This window comes from Triticum aestivum, chromosome 1D (assembly GCF_018294505.1).
Source record: "Triticum aestivum cultivar Chinese Spring chromosome 1D, IWGSC CS RefSeq v2.1, whole genome shotgun sequence".
Taxonomy (NCBI): Eukaryota; Viridiplantae; Streptophyta; class Magnoliopsida; order Poales; family Poaceae; genus Triticum; species Triticum aestivum.
In genome coordinates this window covers 161,509,681-161,531,693 of record NC_057796.1, presented here as the reverse complement: position 1 = coordinate 161,531,693, position 22,013 = coordinate 161,509,681, and positions in this window count along the sequence as shown.

Sequence of the window (22,013 nt, the reverse complement as noted above, 5' to 3'; positions counted from 1 at the left end):
AGCTTCTCACAACAAGCGTGATGGTTTCGGTAGGGAACGTGCCAGCTTTGGGAACGAAACGATATCCGTTGCCTCTTATTGCTTTCTAAATTTTTCGAGTGTCAACATAGAACAACAAGAGTGTTGTGTTCAATTTTTGAATTTTTCGGTGTTCGTTTGGACATTTTTATACATTAACTGGGTTTTCCAGGCATTTTATGCGCATAGTTCAAATTTGAACTACATGCACATTCTCCAATGCATATAAACTGATTGAAAAATCAAATATTTGTCCTTGGTTGCATGCTTAGGTCCCATGCAAGAAATGGGAATGAATTTCACACACCCTACCACCGTCACTTGGCCGCAAACATTGAGATACCTGGTTTTTAAATTCTAGTAAATCCAAAACTCGTCTGTAATTCATGAAACTTGGCATGCTATCATGGAGGGGCATCAACATGCCATGGTAAATTTTTTGTCCCATTTGGGGCAGGTTTGGGTATAAGCATCTCAGAAACTAGAGCTTCTCACAACAAGCATGATGGTTTCGGTAGGGAACGTGCCACCTTTGGGGACGAAACGATGTCCGTTGCATCTTATGGCTTTCAAAAAGTTTCGAGTGTCATCATAGAACAACAGGAGTGTTGTGCTAAATTTGGATTTTTTTCGGGGTTCGTTTGGACATTTTATACATGAACTAGGTTTTCCAGGCATTTTATGCTTATAATTCAAATTTGAACTACATGCACATTCTCCAGTGCATATAAACTGGTTGAAAAATCAAATATTTGTCCTTGGTTGCATGCTTATGTTCCATACAAGAAATGGGAATGAATTTCACACACCATGCCACCGTCACTTGGCCGCAAACATTGAGATACCTGGTTTTTAAATTCTAGTAAATCCAAAACTCGTCTGAAATTCATGAAACTTGGCATGCTATCATGGAGCGGCATCAACATGCCGTGGTAAATTTTTTGTCCCATTTGTGGCAGGTTTGGTTATAAGCTTCTCAGAAACCGGAGCTTCTCACAACAAGCGTGATGGTTTCGGTAGGGAACATGCCACCTTTGGGGACGAAACGATGTCCGTTGCCTCTTATTGCTTTCAAAATCTTTCGAGTGTCAACATAGAAGAACAGGAGTGTTGTGTTCAGTTTTGGAATTTTTCGGGATTCGTTTGGACATTTTTACACATTAACTGGGTTTTCCAGGCATTTTATGCGCATAATTCAAATTTGAACTACATGCACATTCTCCAGTGCATATAAACTGGTTGAAAAATCAAATATGTGTCCTTGGTTGCATGCTTATGTTCCATACAAGAAATGGGAATGAATTTCACACACCATGCCACCGTCACTCGGCCGCAAACATTGAGATACCTGGTTTTTAAATTCTAGTAAATCCAAAACTCGTCTGAAATTCATGAAACTTGGCATGCTATCATGGAGCGGCATCAACATGCCGTGGTAATTTTTTGTCCCATTTGGGGCAGGTTTGGGTATAAGCTTCTCACACACCAGAGCTTCTCACAACAAGCGTGATGGTTTCGGTAGGGAACGTGCCAGCTTTGGGAACGAAACGATATCCGTTGCCTCTTATTGCTTTCTAAATTTTTCGAGTGTCAACATAGAACAACAAGAGTGTTGTGTTCAATTTTTGAATTTTTCGGTGTTCGTTTGGACATTTTTATACATTAACTGGGTTTTCCAGGCATTTTATGCGCATAGTTCAAATTTGAACTACATGCACATTCTCCAATGCATATAAACTGATTGAAAAATCAAATATTTGTCCTTGGTTGCATGCTTAGGTCCCATGCAAGAAATGGGAATGAATTTCACACACCCTACCACCGTCACTTGGCCGCAAACATTGAGATACCTGGTTTTTAAATTCTAGTAAATCCAAAACTCGTCTGTAATTCATGAAACTTGGCATGCTATCATGGAGGGGCATCAACATGCCATGGTAAATTTTTTGTCCCATTTGGGGCAGGTTTGGGTATAAGCATCTCAGAAACTAGAGCTTCTCACAACAAGCATGATGGTTTCGGTAGGGAACGTGCCACCTTTGGGGACGAAACGATGTTCGTTGCATCTTATTGCTTTCAAAAAGTTTCGAGTGTCATCATAGAACAACAGGAGTGTTGTGCTAAATTTTGGATTATTTCGGGGTTCGTTTGGACATTTTTATACATGAACTAGGTTTTCCAAGCATTTTATGCTTATAATTCAAATTTGAACTACATGCATATTCTCCAGTGCATATAAACTGGTTGAAAAATCAAATATGTGTCCTTGGTTGCATGCTTATGTTCCATACAAGAAATGGGAATGAATTTCACACACCATGCCACCGTCACTCGGCCGCAAACATTGAGATACCTGGTTTTTAAATTCTAGTAAATCCAAAACTCGTCTGAAATTCATGAAACTTGGCATGCTATCATGGAGCGGCATCAACATGCCGTGGTAATTTTTTGTCCCATTTGGGGCAGGTTTGGGTATAAGCTTCTCACACACCAAAGCTTCTCACAACAAGCGTGATGGTTTCGGTAGGGAACGTGCCAGCTTTGGGAACGAAACGATATCCGTTGCCTCTTATTGCTTTCTAAATTTTTCGAGTGTCAACATAGAACAACAAGAGTGTTGTGTTCAATTTTTGAATTTTTCGGTGTTCGTTTGGACATTTTTATACATTAACTGGGTTTTCCAGGCATTTTATGCACATAGTTCAAATTTGAACTACATGCACATTCTCCAATGCATATAAACTGATTGAAAAATCAAATATTTGTCCTTGGTTGCATGCTTAGGTCCCATGGAAGAAATGGGAATGAATTTCACACACCCTACCACCGTCACTTGGGCGCAAACATTGAGATACCTGGTTTTTAAATTCTAGTAAATCCAAAACTCGTCTAAAATTCCTGAAACATGGCATGCTATCATGGAGCGGCATCGACATGCCGTGGTAAATTTTTTGTCCCATTTGGGGCAGGTTTGGGTATATGCTTCTCAGAAACCAGAGCTTCTCACAACAAGCATGATGGTTTCGGTAGGGAACGTGCCACCTTTGGGGACAAAACGATGTCCGTTGCATCTTATTGCTTTCAAAAAATTTCGAGTGTCAACATAGAACAACAGGAGTGTTGTGCTAAATTTTGGATTTTTTCGGGGTTCGTTTGGACATTGTTATACATTAACTAGGTTTTCCAGGCATTTTATGCGCATAATTCAAATTCAAACTACATGCATATTCACCAGTGCATATAAACTGGTTGAAAAATTAAATATGTGTCCTTGGTTGCATGCTTATGTCCCATGCAAGAAATGGGAATGAATTTCACACACCATGCCACCGTCATTCGGCCGCAAACATTGAGATACCTGGTTTTTAAATTCTAGTAAATCCAAAACTCGTCTGAAATTCATGAAACTTGGCATGCTATCATGGAGCGGCATCAACATGCCGTGGTAATTTTTTGTCCCATTTGGGGCAGGTTTGGGTATAAGCTTCTCACACACCAAAGCTTCTCACAACAAGCGTGATGGTTTCGGTAGGGAACGTGCCAGCTTTGGGAACGAAACGATATCCGTTGCCTCTTATTGCTTTCTAAATTTTTCGAGTGTCAACATAGAACAACAAGAGTGTTGTGTTCAATTTTTGAATTTTTCGGTGTTCGTTTGGACATTTTTATACATTAACTGGGTTTTCCAGGCATTTTATGCGCATAGTTCAAATTTGAACTACATGCACATTCTCCAATGCATATAAACTGATTGAAAAATCAAATATTTGTCCTTGGTTGCATGCTTAGGTCCCATGCAAGAAATGGGAATGAATTTCACACACCCTACCACCGTCACTTGGCCGCAAACATTGAGATACCTGGTTTTTAAATTCTAGTAAATCCAAAACTCGTCTGTAATTCATGAAACTTAGCATGCTATCATGGAGGGGCATCAACATGCCATGGTAAATTTTTTGTCCCATTTGGGGCAGGTTTGGGTATAAGCTTCTCAGAAACTAGAGCTTCTCACAACAAGCATGATGGTTTCGGTAGGGAACGTGCCACCTTTGGGGATGAAACGATGTCCGTTGCATCTTATTGCTTTCAAAAAGTTTCGAGTGTCATCATAGAACAACAGGAGTGTTGTGCTAAATTTTGGATTATTTCGGGGTTCGTTTGGACATTTTTATACATGAACTAGGTTTTCCAAGCATTTTATGCTTATAATTCAAATTTGAACTACATGCATATTCTCCAGTGCATATAAACTGGTTGAAAAATCAAATATGTGTCCTTGGTTGCATGCTTATGTTCCATACAAGAAATGGGAATGAATTTCACACACCATGCCACCGTCACTCGGCCGCAAACATTGAGATACCTGGTTTTTAAATTCTAGTAAATCCAAAACTCGTCTGAAATTCATGAAACTTGGCATGCTATCATGGAGCGGCATCAACATGCCGTGGTAATTTTTTGTCCCATTTGGGGCAGGTTTGGGTATAAGCTTCTCACACACCAAAGCTTCTCACAACAAGCGTGATGGTTTCGGTAGGGAACGTGCCAGCTTTGGGAACGAAACGATATCCGTTGCCTCTTATTGCTTTCTAAATTTTTCGAGTGTCAACATAGAACAACAAGAGTGTTGTGTTCAATTTTTGAATTTTTCGGTGTTCGTTTGGACATTTTTATACATTAACTGGGTTTTCCAGGCATTTTATGCACATAGTTCAAATTTGAACTACATGCACATTCTCCAATGCATATAAACTGATTGAAAAATCAAATATTTGTCCTTGGTTGCATGCTTAGGTCCCATGCAAGAAATGGGAATGAATTTCACACACCCTACCACCGTCACTTGGGCGCAAACATTGAGATACCTGGTTTTTAAATTCTAGTAAATCCAAAACTCGTCTAAAATTCCTGAAACATGGCATGCTATCATGGAGCGGCATCGACATGCCGTGGTAAATTTTTTGTCCCATTTGGGGCAGGTTTGGGTATATGCTTCTCAGAAACCAGAGCTTCTCACAACAAGCATGATGGTTTCGGTAGGGAACGTGCCACCTTTGGGGACAAAACGATGTCCGTTGCATCTTATTGCTTTCAAAAAATTTCGAGTGTCAACATAGAACAATAGGAGTGTTGTGCTAAATTTTGGATTTTTTCGGGGTTCGTTTGGACATTTTTATACATTAACTAGGTTTTCCAGGCATTTTATGCGCATAATTCAAATTCAAACTACATGCATATTCACCAGTGCATATAAACTGGTTGAAAAATTAAATATGTGTCCTTGGTTGCATGCTTATGTCCCATGCAAGAAATGGGAATGAATTACACACACCATGCCACCGTCATTCAGCCGCAAACATTGAGATACCTGGTTTTTAAATTCTATTAAATGTAAAACTCGTCCGAAATTCCTGAAACATGGCATGCTATCATGGAGCAGCATCAACATGCCGTGGTAAATTTTTTGTCCCATTTGGGGCAGGTTTGGTTATAAGCTTCTCAGAAACCGGAGCTTCTCACAACAAGCGTGATGGTTTCGGTAGGGAACGTGCCACCTTTGGGGACAAAACGATATCCGTTGCCTCTTATTGCTTTCAAAATCTTTCGAGTGTCAACATAGAACAACAGGTGTGTTGTGTTCAATTTTGGAATTTTTCAGGGTTCGTTTGGACATTTTTACACATTAACTGGGTTTTCCAGGCATTCTATGCTCATAATTCAAATTTGAACTGCAGGCACATTCTCCAGTGCATATAAACTGGTTAAAAAGTCAAATACGTGTCCTTGGTTGCATGCTTAGGTCCCATGCAAGAAATGGGAATGAATTTCGCACACCCTGCCACCGTCACTCGGCCGCAAACATTGAGATATCTGGTTTTTAAATTTTAGTAAATCTAAAACTCGTCTAAAATTCATGAAACTTGGCATGCTATCATGGAGCGGCATCAACATGCCGTGGTATATTTTTGTCCCATTTGGCGCAGGTTTGGGTATAAGCTTCTCACACACACCAGAGCTTCTCACAACAAGCGTGATTGTTTCGGTAGGAAACGTGCCACCTTTGGGGACGAAACGATGTCCGTTGCATCTTATTGCTTTCAAAAAGTTTCGAGTGTCATCATAGAACAACAGGAGTGTTGTGCTAAATTTTGGATTATTTCGGGGTTCGTTTGGACATTTTTATACATGAACTAGGTTTTCCAAGCATTTTATGCTTATAATTCAAATTTGAACTACATGCATATTCTCCAGTGCATATAAACTGGTTGAAAAATCAAATATGTGTCCTTGGTTGCATGCTTATGTTCCATACAAGAAATGGGAATGAATTTCACACACCATGCCACCGTCACTCGGCCGCAAACATTGAGATACCTGGTTTTTAAATTCTAGTAAATCCAAAACTCGTCTGAAATTCATGAAACTTGGCATGCTATCATGGAGCGGCATCAACATGCCGTGGTAATTTTTTGTCCCATTTGGGGCAGGTTTGGGTATAAGCTTCTCACACACCAAAGCTTCTCACAACAAGCGTGATGGTTTCGGTAGGGAACGTGCCAGCTTTGGGAACGAAACGATATCCGTTGCCTCTTATTGCTTTCTAAATTTTTCGAGTGTCAACATAGAACAACAAGAGTGTTGTGTTCAATTTTTGAATTTTTCGGTGTTCGTTTGGACATTTTTATACATTAACTGGGTTTTCCAGGCATTTTATGCACATAGTTCAAATTTGAACTACATGCACATTCTCCAATGCATATAAACTGATTGAAAAATCAAATATTTGTCCTTGGTTGCATGCTTAGGTCCCATGCAAGAAATGGGAATGAATTTCACACACCCTACCACCGTCACTTGGGCGCAAACATTGAGATACCTGGTTTTTAAATTCTAGTAAATCCAAAACTCGTCTAAAATTCCTGAAACATGGCATGCTATCATGGAGCGGCATCGACATGCCGTGGTAAATTTTTTGTCCCATTTGGGGCAGGTTTGGGTATATGCTTCTCAGAAACCAGAGCTTCTCACAACAAGCATGATGGTTTCGGTAGGGAACGTGCCACCTTTGGGGACAAAACGATGTCCGTTGCATCTTATTGCTTTCAAAAAATTTCGAGTGTCAACATAGAACAACACGAGTGTTGTGCTAAATTTTGGATTTTTTCGGGGTTCGTTTGGACATTTTTATACATTAACTAGGTTTTCCAGGCATTTTATGCGCATAATTCAAATTCAAACTACATGCATATTCACCAGTGCATATAAACTGGTTGAAAAATTAAATATGTGTCCTTGGTTGCATGCTTATGTCCCATGCAAGAAATGGGAATGAATTTCACACACCATGCCACCGTCATTCGGCCGCAAACATTGAGATACCTGGTTTTTAAATTCTATTAAATGTAAAACTCGTCCGAAATTCCTAAAACATGGCATGCTATCATGGAGCGGCATCAACATGCCGTGGTAAATTTTTTGTCCCATTTGGGGCAGGTTTGGTTATAAGCTTCTCAGAAACCGGAGCTTCTCACAACAAGCGTGATGGTTTCGGTAGGGAACGTGCCACCTTTGGGGACAAAACGATATCCGTTGCCTCTTATTGCTTTCAAAATCTTTCGAGTGTCAACATAGAACAACAGGTGTGTTGTGTTCAATTTTGGAATTTTTCAGGGTTCGTTTGGACATTTTTACACATTAACTGGGTTTTCCAAGCATTCTATGCTCATAATTCAAATTTGAACTGCAGGCACATTCTCCAGTGCATATAAACTGGTTAAAAAGTCAAATACGTGTCCTTGGTTGCATGCTTAGGTCCCATGCAAGAAATGGGAATGAATTTCGCACACCCTGCCACCGTCACTCGGCCGCAAACATTGAGATATCTGGTTTTTAAATTTTAGTAAATCTAAAACTTGTCTAAAATTCATGAAACTTGGCATGCTATCATGGAGCGGCATCAACATGCCGTGGTATATTTTTGTCCCATTTGGCGCAGGTTTGGGTATAAGCTTCTCACACACACCAGAGTTTCTCACAACAAGCGTGATTGTTTCGGTAGGAAACGTGCCACCTTTGGGGACGAAACGATATGTGTCGCCTCTTATTGCTTTGTAAATTTTTCGAGTGTCAACATAGAACAACAAGAGTGTTGTGTTCAATTCTGGAATTTTTCGGGGTTCGTTTGGATATTTTTATACATTAACTGGGTTTTCCAGGCATTTTATGCGCATAATTCAAATTTGAACTACATGCACATTCTCCAATGCATATAAACTGGTTGAAAAATCAAATATTTGTCCTAGGTTACATTCTTAGGTCCCATGCAAGAAATGGGAATGAATTAAACACACCCTACCACCGTCACTCGGCCGCAAACATTGAGATACCTGGTTTTTAAATTGTAGTAAATCCAAAACTCATCTGAAATTCATGAAACTTGGCATGCTATCATGGAGCGGCATCAACATGCCCTGCTAAAGTTTTTGTCCCAATTGGGGCAGGTGTGGGTATAAGCTTCTCAGAAACCAGAGCTTCTCACAACAAGCGTGATGGTTTCGGTAGGGAACGTGCCACCTTTGGGGACGAAACGATGTCCGTTGCATCTTATTGCTTTCAAAAAATTTCGAGTGTCAACATAGAACAACAGGAGTGTTGTGCTCAATTTTGGAATATTTCGGGGTTCGTTTGGACATTTTTATACATTAACTAGGTTTTCCAGGCATGTTATGCGCATAATTCAAAATTGAACCACATGCATATTCTCAAGTGCATATTAACTGGTTGAAAAATCAAATATGTTTCCTTGGTTGCATGCTTAGGTCCCATGAAAGAAATGGGAACGAATTTCACAGACCCTGCCACCGTCACTCGGCTGCAAACATTGAGATACCGGGTTTCTAAATTCTAGTAAATCCAAAACTCGTCTAAAATTCATGAAACTTGGCATGCTATCATGGAGCGGCACCAACATGCCATGGTAAATTTTTTGTCCCATTTGGGGCATGTTTGGGTATAAGCTTCTCACACACCAGAGCTTCTCACAACAAGCATCATGGTTTCGGTAGGGAACGTGCCACCTTTGGGGACGAAACGATATCCGGTTCCTCTTATTGCTTTCTAAATTTCTCGAGTGTCAACATAGAACAACAGGAGTGTTGTGTTCAATTTTGGAATTTTTCGGGGTTCGTTTGGACATTTTTACACATTAACTGGGTTTTCCAGGCATTTTATGCGCATAATTCAAATTTGAACTGCATGCACATTCTCCAGTGCATATAAACTGGTTAAAAAGTCAAATACGTGTCCTTGGTTGCATGCTTAGGTCCCATGCAACAAATGGGAATGAATTTCACACACCCTGCCTCCGTCACTCGGCCGCAAACATTGAGATACCTGGTTTTTAAATTCTAGTAAATCCAAAACTCGTCTAAAATTCATGAAACTTAGCATGCTATCATGGAGCGGCATCAACATGCTGTCGTAATTTTTTTGTCCCATTTGGGGCAGGTTTGGGTATAAGCTTCTCACACACCAGAGCTTCTCACAACAAGCGTGATGGTTTCGGTAGGGAATATACCACCTTTGGGGACGAAACGATATCCGTTGCGTCTTATTGCTTTCTAAATTTGTCGAGTGTCAACATAGAACAACAAGAGTGTTGTGTTCAATTTTGGAATTTTTCGGGGTTCGTTTGGACGTTTTTATACATTAACTGGGTTTTCCAGGCATTTTATGCGCATAATTCAAATTTGAACTACATGCACATTCTCCAGTGCATCTAAACTGATTGAAAAATCAAATATTTGTCCTTGGTTGCATGCTTAGGTCCCATGCAAGAAATGGGAATGAATTTTACACACCCTACCACCGTCACTCGGCCGCAAACATTGAGATACCTGGTTTTTAAATTCTAGTAAATCCAAAACTCGTCTGAAATTCCTGAAACTTGGCATGCTATCATGGAGCGGCATCAACATGCCGTGGTAAATTTTTTGTCACATTTGGGGCAGGTTTGGGTATAAGCTTCTCAGAAACCAGAGCTTCTCACAACAAGCATGATGGTTTCGGTAGGGAACGTGCCACGTTTGGGGATGAAACGATGTCCGTTGCATCTTATTGCTTTCAAATAATTTCGAGTGTCAACATAGAACAACAGGAGTGTTGTTCTGAATTTTGGATTTTTTCGGGGTTCGCTTGGACATTTTTATACATTAACTAGGTTTTCCAGGCATTTTATGCGTACAATTCAAATTTGAACTAATGCACATTCTCCAGTGCATATAAACTGGATGAAAAGTCAAATATGTGTCCTTGGTTGCATCCTTAGGTCCCATGCAAGAAATGGGATTGAATTTCACACACCCTGCCACCGTCACTCGGCCGCAAACATTGAGATACCTCGTTTTTAAATTCTTTTAAATCCAAAACTCGTCTAAAATTCATGAAACTTGGCATGCTATCATGGAGCGGCATCAACATGCCGTGGTAAATTTTTTTTCCATTTGGGGCAGGTTCGGGCATAAGCTTCTCACAAACCAGAGCTTCTCACAACAAGCGTGATGGTTTCGGTAGGGAACGTGCCACCTTTGGGGACGAAACGATATCCGTTGCCTCTTATTGCTTTCTAAATTTGTCGAGTGTCAACATAGAACAACAAGAGTGTTGTATTCAATTTTGGAATTTTTCGGGGTTCGTTTGGACATTTTTATACATTAACTGGGTTTTCCAGGCATTTTATGCGCATAATTCAAATTTGAACTACATGCACATTCTCCAGTGCATCTAAACTGATTGAAAAATCAAATATTTGTCCTTGGTTGCATGCTTAGGTCCCATGCAAGAAATGGGAATGAATTTCACACACCCTACCACCGTCACTCGGCCGCAAACATTGAGATACCTGGTTTTTAAATTCTAGTAAATCCAAAACTCGTCTGAAATTCATGAAACTTGGCATGCTATCATGGAGCGGCATCAACATGCCGTGGTAAATTTTTTGTCACATTTGGGGCAGGTTTGGGTATAAGCTTCTCAGAAACCAGAGCTTCTCACAACAAGCATGATGGTTTCGGTAGGGAACGTGCCACGTTTGGGGACGAAACGATGTCCGTTGCATCTTATTGCTTTCAAAAAATTTCGAGTGTCAACATAGAACAACAGGAGTGTTGTGCTGAATTTTGGATTTTTTCGGGTGTCGTTTGGACATTTTTATACATTAACTAGGCTTTCCAGGCATTTTGTGCGTACAATTCAAATTTGAACTACATGCATATTCTCCAGTGCAGATAAACTGGTTGAAAAATCAAATATCTGTCCTTGGTTGCATGCTTATGTCCCACGCAAGAAATGGGAATGAATTTCACACACCATGCCACCGTCAATCGGCCGCAAACATTGAGGTACCTGGTTTTTAAATTCTAGTAAATCCAAAACTCGTCTGAAATTCATGAAACTGGGTTTTCCAGGCATTTTATGCGCATAATTCAAATTTGAACTACATGCACATTCTCCAGTGCATATAAACTGGTTGAAAAGTCAAACATGTGTCCTTGGTTGCATGCTTAGGTCCCATGCAAGAAATGGGAATGAATTTCACACACCCTGCCACCGTCACTCGGCCGCAAACATTGAGATACCTGGTTTTTAAATTCTAGTAAATCCAAAACTCGTCTAAAATTCAGTAAACTTGGCATGCTATCATGGAGCGGCATCAACATGCCGTGGTAATTTTTCTGTCCCATTTGGGGCAGGTTTGGGTATAAGCTTGTCACAAACCAGAGCTTCTCACAACAAGCGTGATTGTTTCGGAAGGGAACGTGCCACCTTTGGGGATGAAACGATATCCGTTGCATCTTATTGCTTTCAAAAAATTTCGAGTGTCAACATAGAACAACAAGAGTGTTGTGCTAAATTTTGGAATTTTTCGGGGTTCGTTTGGACATTTTTATACATTAACAAGGTTTCCCAGGCATTTTATGCGCATAATTCAAATTTGAACTACATGCATATTCTACAGTGCATATAAACCGTTTGAAAAATCAAATATGTGTCCTTGGTTGCGTGCTTATGTCCCATGCAAGAAATGGGAATAAATTTCACACAACATGCCACCGTCACTCGGCCGCAAACATTGAGATACCTGATTTTAAATTCTAGTAAATCCAAAACTCGTCTGAAATTCATGAAACTTGGCATGCTATCATGGAGCAGCATCAACATGCCGTGGTAAATTTTTTGTCCAATTTGGGGCAGGTTTGGTTATAAGCTTCTCAGAAACCGGAGCTTCTCACAACAAGCGTGATGGTTTCGGTAGGGAACGTGCCACCTTTGGGGACGAAACGATATCCGTTGCCTCTTATTGCCTTCAAAATCTTTCGAGTGTCAACATAGAACAACAGGAGTGATGTGTTCAATTTTGGAATTTTTCGGGGTTCGTTTGGACATTTTTACACATTAACTGGGTTTTCCAGGCATTTTATGCGCATAATTCAAACTTGAACTACATGCACATTCTCAAGTGCATATAAACTGATTGAAAAATCAAATATTTGTCCTTGGTTGCATGCTTAGGTCCCATGCAAGAAATGGGAATGAATTTCACACACCCTACCACCGTCACTCGGCCGCAAACATTGAGGTACCTGGTTTTTAAATTCTAGTAAATCCAAAACTCGTGTGAAATTCATGAAACTTGGCATGCTATCATGGAGCGGCATCAACATGCCGTGGTAAAGTTTTTGTCCCATTTGGGGCAGGTTTGGGTATAAGCTTCTCAGAAACCAGAGCTTCTCACAACAAGCATGATGGTTTCGGTAGGGAACGTGCCACCTTTGAGGACGAAACGATGTCCGTTGCATCTTATTGCTTTCAAAAAAATTCGAGTGTCAACATAGAACAACAGGAGTGTTGTGCTAAATTTTTGATTTTTTCGGGGTTCGTTTGGACATTTTTATACATTAACTAGGTTTTCTAGGCATTTTATGCGCATAATTCAAATTTGAACTACATGCATATTCTCCAGTGCATATAAACTGGTTGAAAAATCAAATATGTGTCCTTGGTTGCATGCTTATTGCCCATGCAAGAAATGGGAATGAATTTCGCACACCATGCCACCGTCACTCGGCCGTAAATATTGAGATACCTGGTTTTTAAATTCTAGTAAATCCGAAACTCGTCTGAAATTCATGAAACTTGGCATGCTATCATGGAGCGGCATCAACATGTCGTGGTAAGTTTTTTGTCCCATTTGGGGCAGGTTTGGTTATAAGCTTCTCAGAAACCGGAGCTTCTCACAACAAGCGTGATGGTTTCGGTAGGGAACGTGCCACCTTTGGGGACGAAACGATGTCCGTTGCATCTTATTGCTTTCAAAATCTTTGGAGTGTCAACATAGAACAACGGGAGTGTTGTGTTGAATTTTGGAATTTTTCGGGGTTCGTTTGGACATTTTTATACATTAACTGGGTTTTCCAGGCATTTTATGCGCATAATTCAAATTTGAACTACATGCATATTCTCCAGTGCATATAAACTGGTTGAAAAATCAAATATGTGTCCTTGGTTGCATGCTTATGTCCCATGCAAGAAATGGGAATGAATTTCACACACCATGCCACCGTCACTCGGCCGCAAACATTGAGATACCTGGTTTTTAAATTCTAGTAAATCCAAAACTCGTCTGAAATTAATGAAACTTGGCATGCTATCATGGAGCGGTATCAACATGTCGTGGTAAATTTTTTGTCCCATTAGGGGTAGGTTTGGTTATAAGCTTCTCAGAAACCGGAGTTTCTCACAACAAGCGTGATGGTTTCGGTAGGGAACGTGCCACCTTTGGGGACAAAACGATATCTGTTGCCTCTTATTGCTTTCAAAATCTTTCGAGTGTCAACATAGAACAACGGGAGTGTTGTGTTCAATTTTGGAATTTTTCGGGGTTCGTTTGGACATTTTTACACATTAACTGGGTTTTCCAGGCATTTTAGGAGCATAATTCAAATTTGAACTACATGCACATTCTCAAGTGCATATAAACTGGTTGAAAAATCAAATATGTCTCCTTGGTTGCATGCTTAGGTCCCATGCAAGAAATGGGAATGAATTTCACACACCCTGCCACCGTCACTCGGCCGCAAACATTGAGATACCTGGTTTTTAAATTCTAGTAAATCCAAAACTCGTCTAAAATTCATGAAACTTGGCATGCTATCATGGAGCGGCATCTCCATGCCGTGGTAAATTTTTTGTCCCATTTGAGGCAGGTTTGGTTATAAGCTTCTCAGAAAACAGAGCTTCTCACAACAAGCGTGATGGTTTCGGTAGGGAACGTGCCACCTTTGGAGACGAAACGATGTCCGTTGAATCTTATTGCTTTCAAAAAAATTCGAGTGTCAACATAGAACAACAGGAGTGTTGTGCTAAATTTTGGATTTTTTTAGGGTTCGTTTGGACATTTTTATACATTAACTAGGTTTTCCAGGCATTTTCCGCGCATAATTCAAATTTGAACTACATGCATATTCCCCTGTGCATATAAACTGGTTGAAAAATCAAATATGTGTCCTTGGTTGCATGCTTATGTCCCATGCAAGAAATGGGAATGAATTTCACACACCATGCCACCGTCACTCGGCCGCAAACATTGAGATACCTGGTTTTTAAATTCTAGTAAATCCAAAACTCGTCTGAAATTCATGAAAGTTGGCATGCTATCTTGGAGCGGCATCAACATGTCGTGGTAAATTTTTTGTCCCATTTGGGGCAGTTTGGTTATAAGCTTCTCAGAAACCGGAGCTTCTCACAACAAGCGTGATGGTTTCGGTAGGGAACGTGCCACCTTTGGGGACAAAAAGATATCCGTTGCCTCTTATTGCTTTCAAAATCTTTCGAGTGTCAACATAGAACAACGGGAGTGTTGTGTTCAATTTTGGAATTTTTCGGGGTTCGTTTGGACATTTTTACACATTAACTGGGTTTTCCAGGCATTTTAGGAGCATAATTCAAATTTGAACTACATGCACATTCTCAAGTGCATATAAACTAGTTGAAAAATCAAATATGTCTCCTTGGTTGCATGCTTAGGTCCCATGCTAGAAATGGGAATGAATTTCACACACCCTGCCACCGTCACTCGGCCGCAAACATTGAGATACCTGGTTTTTAAATTCTAGTAAATCCAAAACTCGTCTAAAATTCATGAAACTTGGCATGCTATCATGGAGCGGTATCTCCATGCCGTGGTAAATTTTTTGTCCCATTTGAGGCAGGTTTGGTTATAAGCTTCTCAGAAACCAGAGCTTCTCACAACAAGCGTGATGGTTTCGGTAGGGAACGTGTCACCTTTGGAGACGAAACGATGTCCGTTGAATCTTATTGCTTTCAAAAAAATTCGAGTGTCAACATAGAACAACAGGAGTGTTGTGCTAAATTTTGGATTTTTTTAGGGTTCGTTTGGACATTTTTATACATTAACTAGGTTTTCCATGCATTTTCCGCGCATAATTCAAATTTGAACTACATGCATATTCCCCTGTGCATATAAACTGGTTGAAAAATCAAATATGTGTCCTTGGTTGCATGCTTATGTCCCATGCAAGAAATGGGAATGAATTTCACACACCATGCCACCGTCACTCGGCCGCAAACATTGAGATACCTGGTTTTTAAATTCTAGTAAATCCAAAACTCGTCTGAAATTCATGAAAGTTGGCATGCTATCTTGGAGCGGCATCAACATGTCGTGGTAAATTTTTTGTCCCATATGGGGCAGTTTGGTTATAAGCTTCTCAGAAACCGGAGCTTCTCACAACAAGCGTGATGGTTTCGGTAGGGAACGTGCCACCTTTGGGGACAAAAAGATATCCGTTGCCTCTTATTGCTTTCAAAATCTTTCGAGTGTCAACATAGAACAACGGGAGTGTTGTGTTCAATTTTGGAATTTTTCGGGGTTCGTTTGGACATTTTTACACATTAACTGGGTTTTCCAGGCATTTTATGCGCATAATTCAAATTTGAACTACATGCACATTCTCAAGTGCATATAAACTGGTTGAAAAATCAAATATGTGTCCTTGGTTGCATGCTTAGGTCCCATGCAAGAAATGGGAATGAATTTCACACACCCTGCCACCGTCACTCGGCCGCAAACATTGAGATACCTGGTTTTTAAATTCTAGTAAATCCAAAACTCGTCTAAAATTCATGAAACTTGGCATGTTATCATGGAGCGGCATCAACATGCCGTGGTAAATTTTTTGTCCGTTTGGGGCAGGTTTTGGTATAAGCTTCTCACACACCAGAGCTTCTCACAACAAGCGTGATGGTTTCGGTAGGGAACGTGCCACCTTTGGGGACGAAACGATATCCGTTGCCTCTTATTGCTTTCTAAATCTTTCGAGTGTCAACGTAGAACAACAAGAGTGTTGTGTTCAATTTTGGAATTTTTCGGGGTTCGTTTGGACATTTTTATACATTAACTGGGTTTTCTAGGCATTTTATGCGCATAATTCAATTTTGAACTACATGCACATTCTCAAGTGCATATAAACTGATCGAAAAATCAAATATTTCTCCTTGGTTGCATGTTTAGGTCCCATGCAAGTAATGGGAATGAATTTCACACACCCTACCACCGTCACTTGGTCGCAAACATTGAGATACATGGTTTTTAAATTCTAGTAAATCCAAAACTCGTCTAAAATTCATGAAACTTGGCATGCTATCATGGAGCGGCATCATCATGCCGTGGTAAATTTTTTGTCCCATTTGGGGCAGGTTTCGGTATAAGCTTCTCAGAAACTAGAGCTTCACACAACAAGCATGATGGTTTCGGTAGGGAACGTGCCACCTTTGGGGACGAAACGATGTCCGTTGCATCTTATTGCTTTCAAAAAATTTCGAGTGTCAACATAGAACAACAGGAGTGTTGTGCTAAATTTTGGATTTTTTCGGGGTTCGTTTGGACATTTTTATACATTAACTAGGTTTTCCAGGCATTTTATGCGCATAATTCAAATTTGAACTACATGCATATTCTCCAGTGCATATAAACTGGTTGAAAAATCAAATATGTGTCCTTGGTTGCATGCTTATGTCCCATGCAAGAAATGGGAATGAATTTCACACACCATGCCACCGTCACTCGGCCGCAAACATTGAGATACCTGGTTTTTAAATTCTAGTAAATCCAAAACTCGTCTGAAATTAATGAAACTTGGCATGCTATCATGGAGCGGCATCAACATGTCGTGGTAAATATTTTGTCCCATTTGGGGTAGGTTTGGTTATAAGCTTCTCAGAAACCGGAGTTTCTCACAACAAGCGTGATGGTTTCGGTAGGGAACGTGCCACCTTTGGGGACAAAACGATATCCGTTGCCTCTTATTGCTTTCAAAATCTTTCGAGTGTCAACATAGAACAACGGGAGTGTTGTGTTCAATTTTGGAATTTTTCGGGGTTCCTTTGGACATTTTTACACATTAACTGGGTTTTCCAGGCATTTTAGGAGCATAATTCAAATTTGAACTACAAGCACATTCTCAAGTGCATATAAACTGGTTGAAAAATCAAATATGTCTCCTTGGTTGCATGCTTAGGTCCCATGCAAGAAATGGAAATGAATTTCACACACCCTGCCACCGTCACTCGGCCGCAAACATTGAGATACCTGGTTTTTAAATTCTAGTAAATCCAAAACTCGTCTAAAATTCATGAAACTTGGCATGCTATCATGGAGCGGCATCTCCATGCCGTGGTAAATTTTTTGTCATTTGAGGCAGGTTTGGTTATAAGCTTCTCAGAAACCAGAGCTTCTCACAACAAGCGTGATGGTTTCGGTAGGGAACGTGCCACCTTTGGAGACGAAACGATGTCCGTTGCATCTTATTGCTTTCAAAAAAATTCGAGTGTCAACATAGAACAACAGGAGTGTTGTGCTAAATTTTGGATTTTTTCGGGGTTCGTTTGGACATTTTTATACATTAACTAGGTTTTCCAGGCATTTTCTGCGCATAATTCAAATTTGAACTACATGCATATTCCCCTGTGCATATAAACTGGTTGAAAAATCAAATATGTGTCCTTGGTTGCATGCTTATGTCCCATGCAAGAAATGGGAATGAATTTCACACACCATGCCACCGTCACTCGGCCGCAAACATTGAGATACCTGGTTTTAAAATTCTAGTAAATCCAAAACTCGTCTGAAATTCATGAAAGTTGGCATGCTATCATGGAGCGGCATCAACATGTCGTGGTAAATTTTTTGTCCCATTTGGGGTAGTTTGGTTATAAGCTTCTCAGAAACCGGAGCTTCTCACAACAAGCGTGATGGTTTCGGTAGGGAACGTGCCACCTTTGGGGACAAAAAGATATCCGTTGCCTCTTATTGCTTTCAAAATCTTTCGAGTGTCAACATAGAACAACGGGAGTGTTGTGTTCACTTTTGGAATTTTTCGGGGTTCGTTTGGACATTTTTACACATTAACTGGGTTTTCCAGGCATTTTATGCGCATAATTCAAATTTGAACTACATGCACATTCTCAAGTGCATATAAACTGGTTGAAAAATCAAATATGTGTCCTTGGTTGCATGCTTAGGTCCCATGCAAGAAATGGGAATGAATTTCACACACCCTGCCACCGTCACTCGGCCGCAAACATTGAGATACCTGGTTTTTAAATTCTAGTAAATCCAAAACTCGTCTAAAATTCATGAAACTTGGCATGTTATCATGGAGCGGCATCAACATGCCGTGGTAAATTTTTTGTCCATTTGGGGCAGGTTTTGGTATAAGCTTCTCACACACCAGAGCTTCTCACAACAAGCGTGATGGTTTCGGTAGGGAACGTGCCACCTTTGGGGACGAAACGATATCCGTTGCCTCTTATTGCTTTCTAAATCTTTCGAGTGTCAACGTAGAACAACAAGAGTGTTGTGTTCAATTTTGGAATTTTTCGGGGTTCGTTTGGGCATTTTTATACATTAACTGGGTTTTCTAGGCATTTTATGCGCATAATTCAATTTTGAACTACATGCACATTCTCAAGTGCATATAAACTGATCGAAAAATCAAATATTTCTCCTTGGTTGCATGTTTAGGTCCCATGCAAGAAATGGGAATGAATTTCACACACCCTACCACCGTCACTCGGTCGCAAACATTGAGATACCTGGTTTTAAAATTCTAGTAAATCCAAAACTCGTCTGAAATTCATGAAACTTGGCATGCTATCATGGAGCGGCATCATCATGCCGTGGTAAATTTTTTGTCCCATTTTGGGCAGGTTTGGGTATAAGCTTCTCAGAAACTAGAGCTTCTCACAACAAGCATGATGGTTTCGGTAGGGAACGTGCCACCTTTGGGGACGAAACGATGTCCGTTGCATCTTATTGCTTTCAAAAAATTTTGAGTGTCAACATAGAACAACAGGAGTGTTGTGCTAAATATTGGATTTTCTCGGGGTTCATTTGGACATTTTTATACATGAACTAGCTTTTCCAGGCATTTTATGCTTATAATTCAAATTTGAACTACATGCACATTCTCCAGTGCATATAAACTGGTTGAAAAATCAAATATGTGTCCTTGGTTGCATGCTTATGTTCCATGCAAGAAATGGGAATGAATTTCACACACCATGCCACCGTCACTCGGCCGCAAACATTGAGATACCTGGTTTTTAAATTCTAGTAAATCCAAAACTCGTCTGAAATTCATGAAACTTGGCATGCTATCATGGAGCGGCATCAACATGTCGTGGTAAATTTTTTGTCCCATTTGGGGCAGGTTTGGTTATAAGCTTCTCAGAAACCGGAGCTTCTCACAACAAGCGTGATGGTTTCGGTAGGGAACGTGCCACCTTTGGGGACGAAACGATGTCCGTTGCATCTTATTGCTTTCAAAATCTTTGGAGTGTCAACATAGAACAACGGGAGTGTTGTGTTCAATTTTGGAATTTTTTGGGGTTCGTTTGGACATTTTTACACATTAACTGGGTTTTCCAGGCATTTTAGGAGCATAATTCAAATTTGAACTACATGCACATTCTCAAGTGCATATAAACTGGTTGAAAAATCAAATATGTGTCCTTGGTTGCATGCTTAGGTCCCATGCAAGAAATGGGAATGAATTTCACACACCCTGCCACCGTCACTCGGCCGCAAACATTGAGATACCTGGTTTTTAAATTCTAGTAAATCCAAAACTCGTCTAAAATTCATGAAACTTGGCATGCTATCATGGAGCGGCATCTCCATGCCGTGCTAAATTTTTTGTCCCATTTGAGGCAGGTTTGGTTATAAGCTTCTCAGAAACCAGAGCTTCTCACAACAAGCGTGATGGTTTCGGTAGGGAACGTGCCACCTTTGGAGACGAAACGATGTCCGTTGCATCTTATTGCTTTCAAAAAAATTCGAGTGTCAACATAGAACAACAGGAGTGTTGTGCTAAATTTTGGATTTTTTTCGGGGTTCGTTTGGACATTTTTATACATTAACTAGGTTTTCCAGGCATTTTCTGCGCATAATTCAAATTTGAACTACATGCATATTCCCCTCTGCATATAAACTGGTTGAAAAATCAAATATGTGTCCTTGGTTGCATGCTTATGTCCCATGCAAAAAATGGGAATGAATTTCACACACCATGCCACCGTCACTCGGCCGCAAACATTGAGATACCTGGTTTTTAAATTCTAGTAAATCCAAACTCGTCTGAAATTCATGAAAGTTGGCATGCTATCATGGAGCGGCATCAACATGTCGTGGTAAATTTTTTGTCCCATTTGGGGCAGTTTGGTTATAAGCTTCTCAGAAACCGGAGCTTCTCACAACAAGCGTGATGGTTTCGGTAGGGAACGTGCCACCTTTGGGGACAAAAAGATATCCGTTGCCTCTTATTGCTTTCAAAATCTTTCGAGTGTCAACATAGAACAACGGGAGTGTTGTGTTCAATTTTGGAATTTTTTGGGGTTCGTTTGGACATTTTTACACATTAACTGGGTTTTCCAGGCATTTTAGGAGCATAATTCAAATTTGAACTACATGCACATTCTCAAGTGCATATAAACTGGTTGAAAAATCAAATATGTGTCCTTGGTTGCATGCTTAGGTCCCATGCAAGAAATGGGAATGAATTTCACACACCCTGCCACCGTCACTCGGCCGCAAACATTGAGATACCTGGTTTTTAAATTCTAGTAAATCCAAAACTCGTCTAAAATTCATGAAACTTGGCATGCTATCATGGAGCGGCATCTCCATGCCGTGGTAAATTTTTTGTCCCATTTGAGGCAGGTTTGGTTATAAGCTTCTCAGAAACCAGAGCTTCTCACAACAAGCGTGATGGTTTCGGTAGGGAACGTGCCACCTTTGGAGACGAAACGATGTCCGTTGCATCTTATTGCTTTCAAAAAAATTCGAGTGTCAACATAGAACAACAGGAGTGTTGTGCTAAATTTTGGATTTTTTTCGGGGTTCGTTTGGACATTTTTATACATTAACTAGGTTTTCCAGGCATTTTCTGCGCATAATTCAAATTTGAACTACATGCATATTCCCCTCTGCATATAAACTGGTTGAAAAATCAAATATGTGTCCTTGGTTGCATGCTTATGTCCCATGCAAAAAATGGGAATGAATTTCACACACCATGCCACCGTCACTCGGCCGCAAACATTGAGATACCTGGTTTTTAAATTCTAGTAAATCCAAACTCGTCTGAAATTCATGAAAGTTGGCATGCTATCATGGAGCGGCATCAACATGTCGTGGTAAATTTTTTGTCCCATTTGGGGCAGTTTGGTTATAAGCTTCTCAGAAACCGGAGCTTCTCACAACAAGCGTGATGGTTTCGGTAGGGAACGTGCCACCTTTGGGGACAAAAAGATATCCGTTGCCTCTTATTGCTTTCAAAATCTTTCGAGTGTCAACATAGAACAACGGGAGTGTTGTGTTCAATTTTGGAATTTTTCGGGGTTCGTTTGGACATTTT